This window comes from Malus sylvestris, chromosome 13 (genome assembly GCF_916048215.2).
Source record: "Malus sylvestris chromosome 13, drMalSylv7.2, whole genome shotgun sequence".
NCBI classification, from domain to species: domain Eukaryota; kingdom Viridiplantae; phylum Streptophyta; class Magnoliopsida; order Rosales; family Rosaceae; genus Malus; species Malus sylvestris.
In genome coordinates this window covers 38,498,997-38,518,633 of record NC_062272.1, presented here as the reverse complement: position 1 = coordinate 38,518,633, position 19,637 = coordinate 38,498,997, and the positions used below count along the sequence as shown (strand labels likewise).

Here is a 19,637-nt window from a genome sequence, read left to right as displayed (position 1 = left end):
ATAGCGTTTGCAAATATATTGGTAAACAAATACATAACGAATATAAATTGATTGATTTTAAGCCATTTGATTCGGGTCTTTAAATCAAATAGCACCACCCACTATTTTTGGCAAATTCCATATCCCTCATTGGAATTCGAGAGTTTTGGATGAAACTCCTAGTAGGTTATGGGAGGCTCACTATTACCAAGCCCACCTCATAATGATATGATGTTGGCTAGCATTAATAATAATGAGAGAGTACACTTACTCATTTGCAACTAATGCAAGTACCCATCTTATTTGGCCTCTAGAGAATGTCACCTCACAATGATATGATGTTGGTTTCATTGCACTTAGTTAAGTCATTCCCACCATGCTTAGTTCGTGAAGGGGTTCAAGAATAGCCTCACGATGATACGATGTCGGCTATCCTCGTTGCCTACACTAACCTCATCATATGTTTATGGATTCCTCCTGAGTATAAGCATGCACTTTGTACTCCCCCATGATAGGGTGAAGCCGGTGTACAAGTCATAAACGATTGGAGCCACCACGGTGGAAGGCCTACGAAAGAGTGTTCTAAGCACTCTCACGCTTATCAACTTAATAATGGTTTGGTTGAGGGTTTTAGGTCTCATCACATACAAATATTCAATTTTAATCTCTATTAAAACAATTTTGGTCCTATTACAATTATTGGTCCATCTCATTGTTTTTAGTTGTATATAATACTCCCACTATGCTTATAAAACGGTTTTTAAAGCAAGAGTATATGATACTACTAACATAACCTTTGCATTCATTTGATGGACTATATAGTTGCCTTAGGGCCTTAGGATGATTATGAACCTTTGTTTAGATTCAACACGAGCCTTGTGTTGAATCTCAGTCTAGGGATGGTGATTGATTTTAGTTACGCGTTTAATCACATTAAGGCGTGTTGTCTTAGGGGCGTTGGACCCAACTACTTCATTTTCATGCATATCATATAAAGCAAGAAAGAAGTACTTCAAAGTAAAGGTGAGCTTATGCTCATTACAACATTTGCATAAAACAAATTACTTTAAAGTAAAGAAGAGCTTAAGCCCCTTTACAACATTTGATCAAATAAAATTACAACCAAAATCTAATCTACACATTCCCATGGTTCAAACAAATTTGAAACGGCCTTTCACATAGCTCAATTATATTAGGCTTAGGTTCATAATCACCCTTTAATTAATTAACACTTTAACTAATTAAATTGAATGCAACATTTTCATTTAGTTTTTGTATCCATAAAATTGATTTAAATGGAGCTAAATAAAATGAAAATCCAATTCTCATTTAAAGAGACAAAACAATTTTGTTCTCTATCTAATTTGGGCCAATATGCAATAACCACAACTTTTGGGCCATAAAGCAATTAACCTCAACTTTTGGGCTATATTGCAAAACTTTTGGGGTCACTTTGTAAAGACACAAAAGTCCACTACTTCATGTAATTACACTAGAACCCAAAATTTAATCAATGCAAAAACTTCATTAAAGGAGCAAAACAATTTGTCCTTTAGTGTTTTTGGACCTAAACGTAAAAACGTAAACTTTTGGGCCAAAGTGCAAATAAACAAAAGTATCAAAACTTTATGTAATTGCATAAAAGGCCCCAAAAGTACCCCCACTAGGGGGTGGCCGGTTTTGGAAGAGGATAGAGTGATGTGTGTGTTGATTTGTGAGTTTTAGACATAAAGCAACAAGTGGTGCAAGTGGTGTGTGTGAAAGGAAATTAATCCTTACACACCCATCACCATTTCCATCACCATTCAAATAAATATCTAATGCAATAAATCATTTGAAAAACATAAAACATAAACTTTATGAAATAAATCAAAACTTTGAATCAAAACACAAACCTTTTTGTTCTTGGCAAAAATGTCAAGAACAATGAAGAACATTCATGAAAAAACCCAAAATTTTTCCATGAACTTTTTCCACCCAAAAACATTCCAAAACCATTCAAACTTTAGGGAAATAACATCTAACCAAACTAGGGTACATAGGGGTTCCAAAAGTCACTTGAAAACACTTTTAACAAGTCAAACAAGAACCCAAAAAACCACCCTTTGGATTTGGCCGAAAATCCCCAAAGTCATGGCACCAAATTTTAGCTCCAATATTCATGCTCATATGAACTACATCTACAACATTTGAGATGGCAAATTTTCTAACAAAATTTACATTCAAAGAAACAAGAATAAAGCTTGTAACAATTACAACTTTTAAATCACAAACTATGAACCACAAAACCCAAAAGGATTCACCAACTACTAGACCTAGGCTCTGATACCACTTGAAGGATTATTTTGTGAAAACATGTTCATTTGAATAACATCTATAGCATGCTAATAACAATTAAAAGGTGGAATCATGCTTGCATGCATTCAAAAACAAAACATTAACCAAGAAATTCAAAGCCTAGTAGATTGGTGAACCATTAATCAACTCAAAACAAAGTGAGTTGAGATTTATACCTTTGTAGATTCCTCTTTGCATAAGCAAAGGCTAATCACCCAAAGAGAGGGCCTTCATTCCTTGCATCTTAAATCTATGGATTTGGATGGAAGAATAGGTTTCTCCAAGTTCCCAAAATTGAGAACCTCTAAGTCTCTTCACCAAGGAGAGATTGGAGAAGAAATGAGTGACCTTGGAGTAGTGGGATTGCAAGATGCACCCCCAAGGTGGCCGGCCTCTTTAGAGAGAAATGGAGAGACATGTTCTCTCCAATTTTCTCCAAAACAAACCCTTTTTGAATTTTAGGCTATAAAGTCATATTTATACCTTTATTCATTTGAGTGGCAAACTTGTAAATAAGTCCAAGTTCACTACCCTTAGCATCATGGCCGGCCATTAGGATATTTTAGACTAATTGGGCCTTTGTGAATCATTATTCATTAAGTTGTCATACAACTTAAGTTAATGGGCTTGACGTTCGAAGCCCATTGGGCCTTAAGGTCCAAAACTATCCCGAGGTCTTTAACGAACTTATTCGTTTGATTAATTAACATATTAATTAATCCTTGCCATAAATAAATGATTAAACCATTTAATCATTCTTACTCATCTCCATTGTTTCTTCAATCTCCACCTTACACGGTGTGCGATCCATTAGGTTCTTTTTAGCGAGGCAGTGGGTGATTAAAACCATTTTATATCGATTGTGAATTGAAACTTACTTTCAATTCTCCCTTTAGTGATTACACACGTTTAGGGCTTCCACAAACCATGAGTGACACCTTGCAGCATATCATGGTTACCCAAGCTAATCAGAAGAGGTAGAGAAAACCTATTCAGTTTGGGATTACAAATGCAATACGGTCTTTCTCTAATCTAATACTCCTGACCACATTGTTTGGTTTGATAGTTTATTTATTCATGTCTACTATCCAATGTGATTCGTGTGCTTATATGATTTCCTTGAATGTGATTTAGAACGACTTTTCTAAATCTCATTCATACTCTGGCCAGAGATTCTAAATCATATCATAGAGTATTCTCCCTCAAACAGTTTGAAGGTTAGAGATCCCTTGTTGCGCATTCACTTGCCTCCATGGCTAAGTGGCTTAACCCCAACGATGCCGTGGACACCCCGATGGGGTGACTTTGACATAATCAAAGATCAAGGACTTAACCACAAGACAACTGTGATGCCTCAGGTCAAAGGACTAATTTGCATTATCCCAAACATGAGTTCTCATGTGACATGACTATGAGAACTCTTCGTTGATCACGTTCAGTGAACTCATTCTCTACTGAGCACCTACGTACTTGTCTTGATGTCACACACACCAATGACTCGAGACTAGTCACTCTTCCTGAGAGAAGACATAGCACGTACCGATCTTGACGGACTGTCAATGCCCAATTGGCAATCCTATGATCAGGAACATTTAGGATGTGTCTACGAAAGAATGGTCTCATGAATCTAACTTCATTAGATTACATTCTTCCAATCACATATTCCTTGGACTTTATCGTTTAAGCATATAACATTTATATGAGACGGCTCAAACAATAATCTTTGCCCTTTATAGTTAAACTAGATTAGTTTAACATGCGAAATGTCCGTAAAGTATCATCATATGATTGGTTTTAAGGCACATTTCCAACAAGGTGGTGATCGAAACTCACTTCTTGTCCACACTTAACTGGATCATTTGCTGCATCCCTGGATCGAAGACATAAACTCATCATCTGTAAATAAAATTTATCTACATGAGAATTTTGATTAAGTACAACAAAGGAACGTGTGCCTATTTATCTAAACTACCTATTAACAGAGTTTTTTTTGTCAATCACAAAAGAGTGAAAAGACAATTTGGTCTTATGTCACTGTTTGAGCCTGAAATACCGGATTTGGGCTAAGAAAAGATTACTCAAGTTGTAAGGCCATGATTCATGGCCCATTAATTATTTCTCATGCCAATTGGCTCCCAACCCAAGATAGCGTTGAGTCAATGAGTCCTAATAAGAATAGGACTATTAAGGGATCAAGCCTAGGCATGGCTCGGTAGATTCTTAACTGAATGAAGATTGCTAAGGATCAAGATGGGTTTTAATATGATTCACATTATACTATGAATTAGAACCTATGCATGATCAGATGAGAATGAATTAATTGCACAAAGGAACTAGGTTCATAATCTTGGTTCAAGTCAAAGAGGTCGAGACTAGATAGAGATTGAGTTTTGGACAAAGAAGGGATTATGGGGGATAAATAGAGGATATCTAGGTAAGTGACAAGGAGGCATAGTCAAATCAGGTCTCTACCTCGATAAACCTGTTTATCACGAAGTTCACGCTTATAAATAGAAGAGGTTGTGCAACGTGAGAAGCCCCTTCAACTGAGCAAACAACTCAAAATGCTCTACGCGCAACCTTTCTCACAACCTTGAGAAAAATACTAATCATCATAATCCTTTCATCAACACATCTTCAGTTTGGATAAGTAAACAACATTGTGTTCACTGTCACGTCCAAATCTTGACATATGTCCAGAATCGACGTGCGACGACAGAATGTAGGGGGATGCCATAAAATACAATTGAAACATTGAATAGAAATTAAGAATATTTACAAACAACTAAGCTATAAAAATAACTCTCACTAGGGACAACGCCCATAGGCTCCCAAAATAAAGTAAAAAAGAAATATGAGGAAAGGTACAAGGAAAGGTATCGGGGTAACCTAAAACTCCAAGCACTCTGAACTCTGTCTGCTACCCTAAAGCTCCACGTATCAACTAAAACCTGTATAATCACCCCTACACTGTGGGAATGGTGCATCTAGCAAATCAATAACTTGGATAAGCTGTGAAGCTCATGTGAGTGACAATACTTTGACTTATGTGGTAATCATAAAAACAAATCTATCGATCTAAAATTATAAACGTCATTCGTAAAATCATACTTTATGAAATCATAATCAAACCAATGAAAATTCTGAATGAGTCACACAGACATCCATCAGCCTTTCTAAAACAACTCAAAAAACGTCACAATCAATAATTCATACAATACACTGAAAAGTAGGGCTAGAGCGACACAGTTCGGCTAAAGCCTACATCTCTGAAGCTTTCTCATTTATACCAATTTCGAGGAATCAACAAATCAACGAAGTTAAGGAATGCATTTTCGGACCACTTAACGGAATCCAACATCATCGGGTTTTGGACCACTCAATGGAACCAAAATACAAAGACGGATTCCGAAACACTCAACAGAATTTGAATAGGATACGATTCCAGAACACTCAACAAAATTGCGGAGTAGAAGGGATTCTGGACCACTCAATGCAATCCGAGTGGATATGATTTTGGACCACTCAACGGAATCACGGAGTACAAGGGATTTTAGACCACTCAACGAAATCAAAAGCAGAATATGATTCCAAACCACTCAACGGAATCCAATTCTGGACCATCAACAGAACCGAGCGGAGGTCCAAGAAATATAACGGAAAAAGGCTCGAAGAAATAACAAAGCACAAGTTACTCAATTTACAACAGCTCAAAAAAGTGAGAAATGGCACAATGAAACGAAATATGAAACAAGTTCAAAGCAACAAATCTTTATCAGGATGGGTTATCGGTCCACTACTGGCGCTTACATTTCACAAACAATTCAACATGCATTTCAAATCACATTTCACAAATATTTCCAATACTCAAGTCAAATCACATTTCATAAAAATAGATTGATGGCTAAATATAAAATCACATTTATAAAATCAAGTCATATCCACAATGGATACTAACATAAGAATTTCAGAGTAATAACCATTACCACATATATCGAGGCGTCCACATGATCGTTGCCTATTCGGACGCCAAATTGTGGTTAGAAGTAGCCGAAAAATGGCCTGAAAGTTAACAGAACCACTGGAAACAAGGAAGCTCGCCGGGAAACTGGAAAAATTTTAAACGTCCATAACTTTGTCATTTTTCAACCAAATCACATGATCCAAATATGGAAATTCATCTACGGAACATGAGGAATCGATTTATCTTGCTTTAAGTCCAAAAGATCACTTAAATTGTCTGAATCACACCTAGAAGTCTTTGCCCAAAACCTTGTTATTGGAATCGCGTTTGTGTACAAATTTTCAAGAAATAAATGATGTTTTCTCATTTCTAGGGTCAAGAGAAGGGATTTGATGATGGTTTTGGTGTTCAAGTAATCAAAATTTGGTGATGGTGATGCTATGGTTTCATGAGGAAGACGAGAGAGAGGAGAGAGACGAGAAAGTTGAGAGACTGAGAGAGAAGACTGTCACGGGACGGAAAATGGGAGCGAAAGCATTCCAAAAGATTGGGAACTCCTCCCTAGGTCCCATGTGGTACCCAAAACACAGCCACATGTGTTCCAAATAAATGGTAAATTATTAAAATACCCTTGGTTTCAAAGCCTCATAAAATCTTTGTTATAACTTCAAATTACATTTTGTCTGCACCCATACGTTCATATCGACGAGTACCATTTGAAAATGCCAAGAAACATGGAAAATAAGAAAGGATCAATTACGTCCATGAAGAATTTTGTTTAGTCCATTAGGGTCTTTTTTATCTTTTTACTTATCAAAAAAAATATATGCCATAAATATAAATGCATCGTAACTACGAATATGAAGTACAAAACACGTAATTTTAAACAGTGAAATCCAGAAACGGGATTTCACATTGACAACTGGCAACATCTTCAATTGGGATAAGTAAACAGCACTAGAGCCGTAGAATCATACAACTGAGGAGCATCTTCAGTTTGGACAAGTAAACAACATTACTTCTGGTTGGTTGATTATCTATCCAAGTCTCAGTAGGCGAAGATTTTTCAATTCTTTCGCCTAAAAAAGTCACTTCACTAGCCCCGATGAAGTGAGATGTTCAATGATCGGTCACTTCCAAGTGCACTTCATAGTTCGAAATTCAGATGGCCCACCAAAGTTCACCATAAAGACTCATATCCTTTGAGTATCTTTACCCATATAGCCTGATATCGATTTGGCGCATTTATCTAGTTAAAATAGTGGGTAGTAATATAATTTCGTACCAACCAAATTTTGTTTTTTTTTTCTCAAATCCCACCCTCATGTCATGAGAACATCTCTAATTCAGAAAAGCTCACATTTTCCATATATTTTTTTTCTTTTTAAATTTTTTACATTTACATACACATGGTATGTAGACTTCATCTAATATGTTGTTGAATACCTCCTATATTAAAAAAACCAAAAAGGTAATGACTTCGGTTACAAAAGATATTTTTTATTTCAGAGGTTTTGATATGGACGGTGTGGTTTAGGCTTTTTAGGCTTTTGGTAATTGTCTTGTTGGAATCTTGACAAATCACATGGCTGGAGATCTGTCATGATATAGGAACGAAGTAGAAATGAAATATTCTCAAGATAATAATTAGGACATAAGATCTCAAGATAATGGTGGAAGTATTCGTAATTGATTCAAATAGGGATTATTTATTTGATGGAGTTGATCTTCAATTAGGAATGTATTAAAGATAGGATTTGGTAATTAATCCTCATATCTAATACCTTTGACTTTCCATGCCACAAGCAGGAAAACTATAGACAATCATAGTCAACTGCTTAGAATTCTAGGGATGCTCAGCTGCGCATGGGAGTATTTAAGAGCCCTAGCCATTTAATGAGTCAATCCTGTCTTTTTTGAGTAAAAGTTCACGTGTCGCCTCTATGATTTTAGCTATGTAGAGAGTTGTTTCCCAATTTGATGTAGATCTTCCACCTTGTTTAGTATATATAGTGTTCTTGGGAAAAGGAAAGCAATTGCCAGCAAGAATTATTTAAGCCTGTCCTAAGTGGAGGCTATATAAATTTCAAAACAATTTTTTCCTAACAAGAAAGAAAAACCAGAGGATATTGTGAACCCCTCCCCTCGTTTTCTTTGCATCACCTTGCGAAAAGTTGATCGTCATCATTGTTTTTCTTCTCTGCGCTATACCAAGGAAAGAAAAATTTAATTTTCTTTCTTCTTTATTTTTCCTGGAGCCTACTGGAATGGTGCAGTGAGGCCGAGGACGGTACCGAGGCAGCCACGGGGTTAATGTGCAGGTGGGCAACAATTGCAGGTGGTGTGGTACGGCTGGTTTGCATTGGCAGATGCTCGACTCGACTAGGGTAGAGGTGGATGGCGTGCTGGGCGAGTTGCTTGGATCGACCCTTTTAGGTTTGGGCCTGGCGTGGACCAGGCAAGAGGAAGGCGAGGGCCGGGTGTGCAGGTGCTGGGCTTAGGAATGACTTCTTTGAATATGGCTCCCTTGAGTTGTCAAGGTGATAAATGTCCTCCACTATTGTATCGATTGGGCAGATTTTTCGGCAAAGTGGGTTACTTCATGACTGCTGAATCGTTTCGGGATTTCCTTTATACGTACAAACATGTGATTCCATCGGGAGTTCTTGTAAAGTGAGTGAAGGATGATAACGAACCATGTATTGAGGCTGCAGAGGCTAGGAAGAGTGCTATCAAATTCCACCCATACTACTTTGTGTTGAGATTCACCTTTCCCATGTCACACCTGCTCAATGCACTCTGAATGTAGGTTGCGTAATGGTAATGTTCATAAACTTAAGCAAGTTTTTTGATATGGGCTTGATCGTCAATGAGTTTTGATACTTCTTTGGGATCGGCCACAAAGATGGTGTGGGTCAACTAAGGTATCGCCATAGATTGTTTGATGATTCGAGCAAAGGCAATCATGGGTGGGCGAAGGATACCTTGGAGGTTAGCGGGGAGTGGGAGTCCGCCTTCTTGCCTGAGCTGCATGTTCTAAGTGAGTTCATCACTGGTAAGTGAACTATTTCTTGTCTAGTATGCTTGGAATTTTTGTTGAGCTACTTTTGACTTCAATTTATTGAACGTCCTCTCTACTTTGTGTAGATTCAGAATTTAGCTTAACTCCAAGAACTTCTCTGAAGAAGGTGCACATTGTCGTGGCCATTCCTACTGAGCACCATGTGTGAAGCTGGTTGCTCAGTCCTCTTTGTTGGGAGAAAGGTGGACTGCCTCCAAGAGAAGAGGTTAAGTGGATCAAGGAGGTGGCCATTGCTTTTCTGATTCCTGCTATGGAGCTGCCCGCAAGGTTGTAAAAGATGCTAAGCGCTAGTTAGGTGGTGGGCTAGGGTTTAAGGCCCAGGCTAGGCGAGGGCCTAGGTGGACTAGGCGGAAGACACGACCTAAGTGATAGGATTAAAAGCACACCACAAAGTAGTACAAAAATCTCCTATTGATTTTCCTTATTGATGCTAGGATTTGTCAATGGTAGGATATGAAAATAAGGGTCTTTCCTGGAGAACATTGTTTTACCTAACTACTTAAAACATCACAAAAACTGGGCTGCTGTTCCTACTAACCAGCCACTGAAAACTAATTATAAGACTATCTTATGCTTATCTAACTTCAACGAAATTTTATATGTAGACACTAGACACATAGAGGTATACTCATACAAAAGTTTGGGATTTTTGGAGTTGATTTACTATTTTAATTAAATCCAACAAAACAGGACAAAAACAAAAATAAAATAATGAAAACCAATTTTAGTTCATCAATTAAGAAAATGAGTTAGGGGAATTGCTATTCACCACCGAATAATCATGCAAACATGTTATGTTTTATTCAAATTCCTTTTATTTGCGGATGAAGATGCTCAAGTTGGCTCACTGTTAGAACTCAACTTATTACTCTTTATTAAGTAGTATGTTAAGAGAATGACATTTTCAACATAACTTAGTCCTTAGCATGCAATTTAGAATTGCGTGTTCATAGATTTAACAAGTAGAAATCATTAAGAACAAAAAGAGTTTGAGTTATCACAAGGCATGTGACAGCCCGTCCCTAATTTTAAGAATTTTTAAAGTTTTAATAAAGGATTTTACAAAAATGCCCTTTGAAGGTACGTGCATTATTCGAGGTTAATCACCATGTCGTGCCATCTAAGATTTGTTTTCTTGACATATCCCCGTAGTACTCGTCGTTACGGACGCGTGGGCGCAGACGGTTCGTGATTTGGAGTTATATCGAAGAAGTTATTAAAGTTTGAAGTTGGGATTTTAAGGAATTATAATTTTAGTAAAATATAGAAATTCTTTTATGAAAATGGACGGCCCAGATTTAATGATAAATGAAATGGATGGTTGGGATGAGAAAAATGAAAGTTTTGTGTGGGTGTGTGCGTGGGAAGGAGAAGAAAACAGAAAGGAAGGAAGAGACTGGGCAGAAATGCCCAATCGGAGAAGAAGAAGATGAGAGCGAATCAGAGGAAGAGAGAGGAAGAAACTGACCAACCAGGGGAAGGAAGGAGGGAAAGGAGGGAGAGTGGTGCACGGGGGAACATGAGGAATGGGTCACCCTTGACCCGCGCGACCCAAGCTTCCAAATCGGCGGGTTTTCGCCATTTCCGTCCAAATTTCCGACGAATTGAGTCAAGGTACCACTCCTAATCATCATCTAGGCCTTCCCTCTTTACGTTTCACCCCAAGAATCATTGAATTTCGTTGTGATTTCGCGAAGAACACCCCTACGGGTGCCGCGACCCTTTTGTTTAAATTCTCCAAATTTTGAAATGTTTTCTTTCAATTACTAACACCTTTAGCATTCCTTTAGGACCTAGAACAAAGCCCAAGAGGTAATTGAGGCGTTGGAACAAGTTTGAAGGTCGAATTGGAAACACCCAAATTCTAGGGTTCTTCACGGTTTTGGTGAAATTGAAGCACTTCCAGGCCAAATTGGCCTTGGTCTCAGGTATGAAAGTTGTTCTACTCATTGAGATCTTCAAATCTGCAAATTTTGGTAATTTTTGGAAATAGTTGAATTTTCCGGCGAGCCGGGGGCGGCCAACCGCCACCCGCGGCGGCCCACGCGGCGGCGCGTGGCCAATGGCCCGCCAATGTCATTATTAGCTTGTGATTAAGGTTCTAGGTTCTGTTTTGATAATTGATGGACGTAAATTGAATAATTGAACCTAAGTTGGTTACGATTCGTGGTTAAGTGAAAATGTGAATTGACGATCCGACCGTTGGATCGTCATCAAACTTTGATACGTTGTAATACGTAATATTTGAGGATTATAGGAACTTACGGATTGGGAATCCGATTTACGGATATTCCGGAATTGAAGTTGTAAGTTCATAAAATAGAATGTTAACCGTCACTTAGTTTTGGAAATTGACGGAGATCCGACCGTTGGATGGTAACGAAATTTTAGGATGTTGTCCTAGAGGTATATTGTGGACCTCTGGAAGTTTCGGATTTGAAATCTGAATTGCAGATCATCCGGATCGAACTACGTAGTGACGTGTCTTATATAAGTTATGTATTCTATCGGCAGGATTTCTGAGGTTGGGTTTGATTATTGTTCTAGGCGCTAATCTTCATGACGCCTTGATGTGTGGTGCTAGGGAGTTGTTGAGCGAACTCCAGGTGAGTGGGCAGTTTTGTTTTCGTATTACCTTTATACTATAAATTTTTCCCAGAAGATGAATTTATACGAAATTATGTTTTGAAAATGCCATGCATAGAATTATTTGGAAAATGTGAATTTCATATGAGTTATATGATTGATATATGATGCATACATGTTGCATGGTGCTGTGGAGGCACAGGTAAGTCAGGTGAGTTCATTATTCATTTAATTGATTGTTGATAAGATGTTTCAAGCTCATAACCTGCACCCTAGGTGTTAGTGCTTATTTTATTCACCACACCGCACGCTCGCCTTGGATCCAAGTAGGTGGATGTCGTACAGACCATGTGAGGGTTCCGACATGCTAGTCGTATAGATCACTAGGCGTGATTCCGACTAGTGGGTGATCTTAGTTATGCGCGCTGATGATTGATGAGAGAAGCACTAGAGCGTATTTTTACACCTTTCATCGTACAGACTACCTTACGTAGTTCCGAGTGATGTGCAGAGTAGGGCCGTATAGGTCACTGTGGTGACTCCGGCTTAGTGAGATATTGAGCTATTGAATTAATCGTATAGGACCAACTGCAGGGTCTCCGATTGATTCCTTATTTCACCTGATTTATATGTTGATTTATGGCATGGCATGTTTTTCTTGAAAAATGTTAAAGATTTGGGATTCAAGTTTTGAGATTTCATATGGTTATATATATATTTTTCTGAAAAGTGTTAAAGGTTTGAGATTTGAGATTTTTGCTTATATATATGTTTATATATATGCTATTTTCTGGGAAAGTATACAGGTTTTACGGTGAGGGGTTAGAAATATTTTAAATGAAAAGTTTTCGAAAAACTTTGTTTTACTGACCCACTCAATTTTGTTTTGCGCCCCTCCAGGTTCAAGTTAGCAGAGCTTTGGTGGCCACGAGGAATCCAACGGTGTTCTGACAGAATTCACAAAAGTAGGACTCACCCTCGGGTGTGTCATCTTAGTAATTGGAAATTTTTTTTTTAAAGCTTCTGAACTATGTAAATGGTTACGTCACTCTCACGTGACGGCCAGCACGCCCTCCTTCGGGACGGGGTATGTCAGTTGGTATCAGAGCCTAGGTTGCAATTCTGGACATCTTGAGAATTTCCTAGTGTCTTCTGTCAGAACTATACCGCCTCATAGCGAGCCACGTAGTTCGGATGAGCCTAAATTCCCTGATATAGTAGTTTGGGGGGAAATTATTGTCACTATGATTCAGTCTATTATCTAAAGGAACCTTTGAGACTGATTATAAGTTAAATTTAAATACAGACTTGCCTTGTTTCCATTCGGATGTTGTTACTAATCCGGTCGAGGTGTTATGTCGTTTTTGGCGGGATAATAAGAAGAAGTGACGTTCTTTGGCGACCACAATCCATTGTACTTTTTACCAGGAGTTTACGAGATGTTGTTGGGCTTTGAGGACTTTGAGAATATGATCAGCGAGAGTAAAGAAGAATAAGAAAAGAATGGTAATTAGAGGAAAGGTGAGAAAGTTAAAGATCCGTCATATCAAGGACGTCGAAAGACTCAGAGCTTCAAAAGAAGTGAAGTTAGAACTAATTCTTCCAACTGAGGTTTTAGTGCCACTGGTCCGAGGCGAAGTGATAGATTTACGGGTGATCCCAGATCTTAAAGACAAGGTGACTCGAGTAAGGGAAATGTACCTTTGTGCCATAGGTATAATATTAGACACTTTGGAGAGTGTGGGAATCAGTGAATGTGTTCATGTGGACGGATGGGACATAGAGGTATGAATTGTCCCTGGAATCAGTTGTTACCCAATAGTCTTCCTTAACATATCACTTGGAAATATTGACGAGTAAGTCGTACAGGTCACTATATGTGACTCCGACTTATGTGCTAGCATGGATGGTCGAGTTGTAGACTCAGTCGTACAGGTCATTCTAGCTGACTCCGGCTGATATATTTCTTATTATGGTCGATGTTGCCAAAGAAAGTAATGTTGGAGCACGATCGAGGCGTATTTATGTATTTCTAAGGAAGAACAAGATGATAATATTACACCCCTCAGGAATTGTTACTTAGTTATCGAGACAACAGTGAGTTATTTGTATTGCGGGCTGCAGACCGTAATATTTATAACTTATTTGTTGGATTCGTTAAGTAAGTAAACAAGTAAGGCACTTTATGTTGATTTGGTTTATTAAGGGTGTCCAGTGATGGTGAAAAATGTCATGTCAGTGAATTTTATTCCGTTGGATATTATGGATTTTGAGGTGATTTTTTTGGCACCAGTGGGTGCAGTATAATTGTGTCAAGCTAGATTGCTATGGGGAATCAGTTAATTTTTGTTGACCTGGATGACCAGAGGTTACTTTTGGGGGTAAGTAAAGTGGAGTGAGTTATGCCATTATTCCTGTTGAGAGAGCAAAGAAGATTGTTATCAAAAGGCTGCCAAGATATTGAGTTCATATGGTGCTAAATGATGTTGATCCTAATAGTATGGAAGATGTAAAGATGGTTAGACATTTTCTTGGTGTATTCCCAGATGACTTACCTAGATTGCCGCCAGGCAGAGATGTGGGTTCCATTATTGAATTGTTTTTAGGTACAAATCCTATGTTAGAAATTGGTTCAGGTTGAGTTAAAAGTTCCATTCAACTTATTATATCACATTGGAAAAGCTCCGGTTTATTTGTGAGGAAGAAAGTGGACATTAAGGCTAGGCATTGATATTAGGTAATTGAATCGGGTAACGATTGAGAGCTGTTATCCATTGTTGTGTATTAATGATTATTTGATCAGCTCTGAGGCGCCTGGGTACTTTCTGAGATTGACTTGAGGTCTGAATGATATTAGTTGAAGATTAACAGTGGGGATGTCCATAAGACTGAATCCAGGACTCGTTATGGTCATTTCAAGTTGGGATGCCATACGGAGTGACGAATGCACCTGCTACTTTTATGAGCTTACTGAAGGAAGTATTCCAGTGATATCTAGATCGGTTTGTTGTTGTTGCCATTGACGAGATTGATAAGATTAGAGCAGTGCATGCTAGATATTTAAAGTTGGTGTTGCAAAGATTGAAGGAACGTTGATGTATGCTAAGTTTAGCAAATGCTAATGTTGGATAAATTAATTATATCTACTTAAGGTATTCAAGTGGATTCTTAAAAGAGTAGCAACGATTGAGAATTTGGAACAATTGCGAACCGTGACTGAGGTTCAGAGTTTTCTCGGATTAGCAGGATATTGTCGATAGTTCGTCCAAGATTTTAATTATTGCTTCGCCCTTGGCGAGATTGATGAGAAAAGAGGTTAAGTTTGAGTGGGATGAAAAATTGTGAGTAGAGCTTCAGCAAGTAAAGTATTCCCTCACTCATGCATCTGTTTTCGCACTCCCAAACGATAGTGGTAATTACGTGGTCTATAGTAATACTTCTTTGAATGTTCTTGAATGCGCGTTGATGCAACATGGTAGGATGATTGCCTATGCTTCATGGCCATTGGGATCTCATAAGATGAATTACCCTAATTATAATTTGGAATTAGCAGCTATCATCTTTGCTTTGAGAATTTGGAGACATTGTCTTTATGAGAAGAAAAGTGCATGATTGTTACAAATCAAAAGAGTACCCAATATCTGTTTATTCAGAGGTATCTTAATCTTAGGCAACAAAGGTGGAATGAGTTGCTTAGTGATTATGATTGTGTGACGAGGGTGGTCAAGCTAATGTTGTGGCTGATGCATTTAGTAGGAAGACCCCAGTGAGAATTAATGCTTGGTATGCTTGCTATGTTCATCTTCTTGTGGATTTGAAATCTACTGGAGTAAAGTTGAGTATCAAAAATCGAGAAGAAGCCTTACTTGCTAATTTCTAAGTTGGACCCATTTGGTAGATCGTACTCGAGACTCAAGCGTTTGACGAAGAAATTCAAGAATTTATTTAAAGCAAGGAATAACGGGAAAAAGAAAGACCTTAGAGTTAGAGAATCAGATGGCAAGCTTATACAAGGGAACAAAGTGTTTATGCCTAATGGTGTGGAATTAAATAAAGCAATTTTGACGATGTACATTATTCCACTTCTACAATGCATCCCAAAAGTACTAAGATTTATCATACCATTCGTTCATGTACTATTGACGGGTATGAAAAGAGGAACGGCGAAGTATGTTAGTAGGCGTATCATCAGTCATCAGGTTAAAGCAGAAAGAAATAAGTCTTTTGGAATAATGTAGTCATTTCCCATTCCACGGCGGAAATGGGAGAATATTACTATGGATTTCATGGACAAGCTTCCTCGTATACCAAATAGTTAGGTTGGAGTTTGAATAATAATTGATCGACTTGTGACGTCAGCGCATGTTACTACAGTATGAGAACATCAACCTTTCCAGATAAGCGCAACAGTTATTTATTTGTTTTATGGAAAAAGGAGATTGGGATCTGTTAAACTTCTTGGGTATGTTGGTTCCCTAGAGTAACGCCATAAGGCCGTGGAAAGCTATGTCTTGTGTTTCGAAATTGTTAGAATTGGGGACGGATGATATTCAAGACTCTGAGTTTGGTGAAAATTTATGGAGGAATCTTTCAGTGGAAGAAACTACTTGAAAGTCAAAGAATCGAATGAGAGAGATGTGTTTCGGGCTGTTTCATGGATATTGATGGATTGTAAAGATTGTGTAAATTTCGAGGACGAAATTTCTGTAAGGTGGGTAGATTGTGACAGCCCGTCCCTAATTTTAAGAATTTTTAAAGTTTTAATAAAGGATTTTACAAAAATGCCCTTTGAAGGTACGTGCATTATTCGAGGTTAATCACCATGTCGTGCCATCTAAGATTTGTTTTCTTGACATATCCCCGTAGTACTCGTCGTTACGGACGCGTGGGCGCAGACGGTTCGTGATTTGGAGTTATATCGAAGAAGTTATTAAAGTTTGAAGTTGGGATTTTAAGGAATTATAATTTTAGTAAAATATAGAAATTCTTTTATGAAAATGGACGGCCCAGATTTAATGATAAATGAAATGGATGGTTGGGATGAGAAAAATGAAAGTTTTGTGTGGGTGTGTGCGTGGGAAGGAGAAGAAAACAGAAAGGAAGGAAGAGACTGGGCAGAAATGCCCAATCGGAGAAGAAGAAGATGAGAGCGAATCAGAGGAAGAGAGAGGAAGAAACTGACCAACCAGGGGAAGGAAGGAGGGAAAGGAGGGAGAGTGGTGCACGGGGGAACATGAGGAATGGGTCACCCTTGACCCGCGCGACCCAAGCTTCCAAATCGGCGGGTTTTCACCATTTCCGTCCAAATTTCCGACGAATTGAGTCAAGGTACCACTCCTAATCATCATCTAGGCCTTCCCTCTTTACGTTTCACCCCAAGAATCATTGAATTTCGTTGTGATTTCGCGAAGAACACCCCTACGGGTGCCGCGACCCTTTTGTTTAAATTCTCCAAATTTTGAAATGTTTTCTTTCAATTACTAACACCTTTAGCATTCCTTTAGGACCTAGAACAAAGCCCAAGAGGTAATTGAGGCGTTGGAACAAGTTTGAAGGTCGAATTGGAAACACCCAAATTCTAGGGTTCTTCACGGTTTTGGTGAAATTGAAGCACTTCCAGGCCAAATTGGCCTTGGTCTCAGGTATGAAAGTTGTTCTACTCATTGAGATCTTCAAATCTGCAAATTTTGGTAATTTTTGGAAATAGTTGAATTTTCCGGCGAGCCGGGGGCGGCCAACCGCCACCCGCGGCGGCCCACGCGGCGGCGCGTGGCCAATGGCCCGCCAATGTCATTATTAGCTTGTGATTAAGGTTCTAGGTTCTGTTTTGATAATTGATGGACGTAAATTGAATAATTGAACCTAAGTTGGTTACGATTCGTGGTTAAGTGAAAATGTGAATTGACGATCCGACCGTTGGATCGTCATCAAACTTTGATACGTTGTAATACGTAATATTTGAGGATTATAGGAACTTACGGATTGGGAATCCGATTTACGGATATTCCGGAATTGAAGTTGTAAGTTCATAAAATAGAATGTTAACCGTCACTTAGTTTTGGAAATTGACGGAGATCCGACCGTTGGATGGTAACGAAATTTTAGGATGTTGTCCTAGAGGTATATTGTGGACCTCTGGAAGTTTCGGATTTGAAATCTGAATTGCAGATCATCCGGATCGAACTACGTAGTGACGTGTCTTATATAAGTTATGTATTCTATCGGCAGGATTTCTGAGGTTGGGTTTGATTATTGTTCTAGGCGCTAATCTTCATGACGCCTTGATGTGTGGTGCTAGGGAGTTGTTGAGCGAACTCCAGGTGAGTGGGCAGTTTTGTTTTCGTATTACCTTTATACTATAAATTTTTCCCAGAAGATGAATTTATACGAAATTATGTTTTGAAAATGCCATGCATAGAATTATTTGGAAAATGTGAATTTCATATGAGTTATATGATTGATATATGATGCATACATGTTGCATGGTGCTGTGGAGGCACAGGTAAGTCAGGTGAGTTCATTATTCATTTAATTGATTGTTGATAAGATGTTTCAAGCTCATAACCTGCACCCTAGGTGTTAGTGCTTATTTTATTCACCACACCGCACGCTCGCCTTGGATCCAAGTAGGTGGATGTCGTACAGACCATGTGAGGGTTCCGACATGCTAGTCGTATAGATCACTAGGCGTGATTCCGACTAGTGGGTGATCTTAGTTATGCGCGCTGATGATTGATGAGAGAAGCACTAGAGCGTATTTTTACACCTTTCATCGTACAGACTACCTTACGTAGTTCCGAGTGATGTGCAGAGTAGGGCCGTATAGGTCACTGTGGTGACTCCGGCTTAGTGAGATATTGAGCTATTGAATTAATCGTATAGGACCAACTGCAGGGTCTCCGATTGATTCCTTATTTCACCTGATTTATATGTTGATTTATGGCATGGCATGTTTTTCTTGAAAAATGTTAAAGATTTGGGATTCAAGTTTTGAGATTTCATATGGTTATATATATATTTTTCTGAAAAGTGTTAAAGGTTTGAGATTTGAGATTTTTGCTTATATATATGTTTATATATATGCTATTTTCTGGGAAAGTATACAGGTTTTACGGTGAGGGGTTAGAAATATTTTAAATGAAAAGTTTTCGAAAAACTTTGTTTTACTGACCCACTCAATTTTGTTTTGCGCCCCTCCAGGTTCAAGTTAGCAGAGCTTTGGTGGCCACGAGGAATCCAACGGTGTTCTGACAGAATTCACAAAAGTAGGACTCACCCTCGGGTGTGTCATCTTAGTAATTGGAAATTTTTTTTTTAAAGCTTCTGAACTATGTAAATGGTTACGTCACTCTCACGTGACGGCCAGCACGCCCTCCTTCGGGACGGGGTATGTCAAGGCATCATAAATATTAACGTTGTCTTACTTATCCTAGAAATTGGTTTGCATGTTAATCGCAATTAACAGTACAACTCTAGAACATATGTAGATCCTCATTCAGTAAGGGCAGGCACACACATTCATAGCATTAAAAATCTTAGATATGCTTACTGAGTATGCATCCATAGAAAACACATAAAGAACTCATCACTGACATAAGTAGTGAACCAATTTTCATCTTTCATAAAAAGAAATTCAAACAAAATGTCATAACAAACTTGCAATCATATTTGGGGCTTCAAAATAGCCCC

At 38.4% G+C, this 19,637-nt stretch overlaps 1 long non-coding RNA gene across 8 annotated transcripts; it reads left to right on the top strand.

The window, feature by feature from the left end:
* Positions 1-10,755: 10,755 nt before the first annotated feature.
* On the top strand, positions 10,756-19,418 carry LOC126597146 (uncharacterized). 8 transcript variants are annotated; one of them, XR_007614159.1, is made up of 4 exons: positions 10,756-10,976; positions 17,453-17,590; positions 18,177-18,268; positions 19,149-19,418. It is a non-coding gene; the product is annotated as an uncharacterized LOC126597146 (long non-coding RNA). The 8 variants fall into 8 exon arrangements; XR_007614156.1 differs by having other exon boundaries at positions 10,762-10,976; positions 18,210-18,268; XR_007614157.1 differs by lacking the exon at positions 17,453-17,590 and adding an exon at positions 11,153-11,290 and having other exon boundaries at positions 10,762-10,976.
* Positions 19,419-19,637: the final 219 nt, after the last annotated feature.